This window comes from Pollicipes pollicipes, unplaced genomic scaffold, assembly GCF_011947565.3.
Source record: "Pollicipes pollicipes isolate AB1234 unplaced genomic scaffold, Ppol_2.1 Scaffold_4295;HRSCAF=5057_pilon_pilon_pilon, whole genome shotgun sequence".
In the NCBI taxonomy this organism is placed as follows: Eukaryota; Metazoa; Arthropoda; class Thecostraca; order Pollicipedomorpha; family Pollicipedidae; genus Pollicipes; species Pollicipes pollicipes.
The window spans coordinates 7,471,371-7,475,320 of record NW_023596461.1 but is presented as its reverse complement, the minus strand read 5'-3'; positions in this window follow the sequence as shown (position 1 = coordinate 7,475,320).

Here is a 3,950-nt window from a genome sequence, read left to right as displayed (position 1 = left end):
TTGGGCAGCTGGATCCGCACCTCCTCACGATCATTTCAGCAGATTAACTGCATAACATGAGGGAGGAGCCACGGCCCGCTATCTCCCGCCCCCGGTGGGAGGGGCGTAGCCCATCATCAAGCAATCACAAGTCAACGCGCCATTTATATAGATGTCGCCTCCATCAGCCGACTATAAACAAATCGTTAGTCCAGCGGAGCCGGCTGCTGGCGCTAGCCGCCCGCCGCCGTTCCTGATGGCTGCCTTCCAGCGCTCGACGGAGCCGCCTTTGTGCGGCAGTCGTGGCGCTCCGGCCCGCAACCGCGCGCAAAGGCCTCTTTTTGTCGGCCTTATTGAATAGGTGCGGTGATGAATAGCCGCATAAGTCGGGTGCGGTATAAGCTCGAATAAAGAGCGCCATCCTGCTGATATAAATTTGGAGCCCAGACTTTATTAAAATTCTTAAATTGGCCATCTGTCGGTGGCACGGTCGGGTTATGAAGGTGCGTCGGGTGCCACTTTTGTTCGCCGTGGGGAAGACGCCGGCGAGCGCGGTGATGGCGGGCGCTGGGCCATGAACGCACGTGCAGCCCACCTTATATTCCATTCACAGTGATTGAGTCTGTGCTGTCACATAGCAGGGAATCCCGTTCAGGCGATGTGTGTTTGTGGTGCATTCATTCACTTAATAATTTGGTATTCAGCGGCAATAGGCATCAGGTTTTGTTCCAAATGCCAGTCGTTGGCTCCGAAACGACTTCGCAGTGACGGTTATAGCATAGTCTTGTTGAATGTACGCATTTGCCCTTGTATGCACGGATCCGAGGCTTGTGTAACAGATCTTGGACGAGAAAATATTACGGGGCTTGCACCAAATGGTGAAATTAAAAACAAATTTATTTTGCGAAACAAGGGAATACAGGTTCTCATAGTCAACTGTGCCATACGGACAAAGCCTGTGCACCAAAAGCAGGAAACGTTACGAAAGGCGAGTCCTCCTAGTGCCCCCGAATGCACGAAGCATATCCGCAATTATAAAACCGTTTAATGGCGAATCTCACCTCCTTTTCAACCAAAAAAACAGATATAAACCTAAGGTACTTTTCATTTACGCCTTCTGCCTAAGATATGTGCGCGCTCATGCTTTGCTCAGTATGTATCACTATCCGGGGCGTCCCCTTTATGTGCTTTTTCTGGGAAGAGGGCAAATCAGTCAGGGCATTCACTTTTTTACGATTTTTTTGTCGATGCATGAGGAAAAATAGCTTGAAAAAGCGTGGAATCGGGTGGAGAAATCTCAACGATTTTTGATGAAGTGTTTGTACCCGATCTCCTGTTTTTTTTTCTACGGTTCGCATTCTTCGGTCCAGGCCGGACGGAGCTAGCTACGACCGCAGGCTGTCGGCTCACCTGTCAAAACTGAAGCGATCAAACGTCAGCAATGCCGTCATAAATATGGCAACCGATCAAACGTGGGAACGTCACGTTAGGAGTTTGAGAAGAGATAAAACATGAAGTGACACGTATGCCATATCACCTTCTGTTATGCATGGATTCTCTCTGCATTTACCATCAACAGAAGAGACATCTTTGAAATCCCACATCAATGCACATTGCATACTAGTGAAACCGCCTTCAAAATAATGTCCCATCTTTAAAGCGCATTTCAAGAAACCTACTCTAGCGAAACCTCAAAACCAGTTACGTCCAATAGTAACACTGGGTAGTGCCACTGCAGCACCGTCAAGACGCAATGAGGGCATTAATCTTTACTACTTTCGAGCCAGAATTAAGCTGTCAACACTTTGCAACAGTACAACGCTTCTTCCCTGCAGTTGTCGCGACCCCCATCACCTCATGGCATCATCTCATGGCGTCGTCATGGCAACCGCCATGGCATCTCTACTAGCGCAAGTAAAAGAAACGTTCTTTTAGTATTGTGATATGTGATATATCTGTGGTTGGCCCAGCGGGTGGCAAGAGCCTGTTACCAAAAAGCGCATAGGTTAAAGTTTGAACTAGTGCGTCAGTATGGACCATGTGATGTTCTATTTCCCAAAGCCAAAGTGCGCCTCGAAAGGTGCTGCTGTGGTAAACGTCATAGGGGAGAAGTAAAAGCCATAGTATAACGTTTCGTTGAATTCGCGGGATAATATTTCCATGTTCGCATATCTCTTTGCCTAAACAGAGTATTTCACATCTTCGTAACGTTCATTACGCAAACATTTTGACAGATTAGTGTGCTGCAAACGAAACAGAATACACACGTTGAAAAAGCAAGGCAAATGAAATGCATTACTTTCGCAGTGGCGAACAGGGAGTCCACTAAAATTTCTCCCGCAGGGGCGGCTACTTGAAATCGAAATTCTGAGCTGTTCAGGAGGATTTCGAGAACAATGATCGTACTGATGAAATCGTACGCGTCTGATCTAACAATAAGTAGAAAGTACGAAAGACGCGGCATGCCTACTTTAACACGAGCTCGGGTGGGGATCATTCTGATGCTCCAAGGGTTATTCCAGAATAACAGCGTAGCCGCGGCAAACTTCGCGTAGCTGAGGGCAATCAAAAAACATTTCGGTATCAAGATTAGATGTATTTTGAAATATTGTTGACTACGTTAGGCCAAAGCCAGGCCGTGGCTGCGGACAGTGAAGGAAATTTCCAGGGAATCCTTCAATCTGGTAACACAATGGAGTGTTAGACGAAGCCATACAGCTCTGAGATAGTTTCTTACACAATCAGACAGTGAAACTTACGATGACTACTCATTCCATCGACCTTGGATCCGGTATGAAGGTCAGACTGAGGTCATAATCAACCTGCTCTTTTACTGAGGAGCGTGCTTAATAGAATAGTTTTTAAACTGATTTCCAATTTATTGCTAGCAAAGACCATAACAGATATATTCATGGACTTGTTAAAGGTCAGAATAGGTCACTGATCTAAGGTGACCCGAATCAACACTTTGTTTTTAGAAACACATCACCTATAGCAATTCTTGAGGCTACTTGAAATTCGAAAACCAAGACAGTCAATAGGTTTTTGGTCACATAACCATCTAGGGTCAAAACAGATCACTAGCCTAAATAAGTACCAGTGAACCTTTGCGTAGAACAGGTATTGGGGTTCAAGGCGGTTGCATGAAAAGTCTGGGGCTCTTGGACACCAATCTCCAATCTGGCCAATCACAATCTGAGACCAACATGATATTTTTTACCTTATTTGGCCCCGCAGTTTATGGCGAGTAAGTTTATCCCAAACTTCGATACAAGTAAGCACATAGAGGCCGGCCCCCACCTGAGAAGTAGAGCTCTAGCTTGTTTTGCTTGAGATTCAGGGATAGGAATGGCCACCTACGGAAGCGAGGGCGTGGCATCAATCGTCCATGCGGAACTGTGCATGCGGATCTTTAACCCCGTCACGGCCATGGCCCCGTACAACGCCCGGCTTCTTTACGCCGCGTTCGGCTAACGAGGCCATGATCGCCGACCACCCTGCCGCCGCAGCGCTATGGTAATCAGCGGGACGCGGGATGGGGGTCGCGCAGCTGCGCCGGCATTGTCTCAGCGGCGACAGATGAGCCCGGCGCCCACTGCGCCATTGTGGTGGCCACGTTTGGGCAGGCGGCCAGGTCACGTGGTCACGTGACCCCGGCCGGGAATGTCGATCAAGCATCTGCGCGGCCTGCCACGCGCTGGAGCGTCCGCTCGGCCCTCCCGGACGGTGGTGCTGGTGGTGCGCCGGCGCGTACACATACGGACCTGCCCAGGACGTGTGTGGAGGACGGCGGCAGGGCGAGTATGGAGCAGCGACGCACAGCACAGCAGAAGATACCTTATGACGGGGACCGCCCACACTAAAACGCCAGAGCTTCAACGCTTGCAACGGTCTTTAAAGAGTGAGGGCCACACCGTCTCAACAGTGGCAGCCCTGGCCGAACAATTTGTGACACTGGTTCACACCTTACC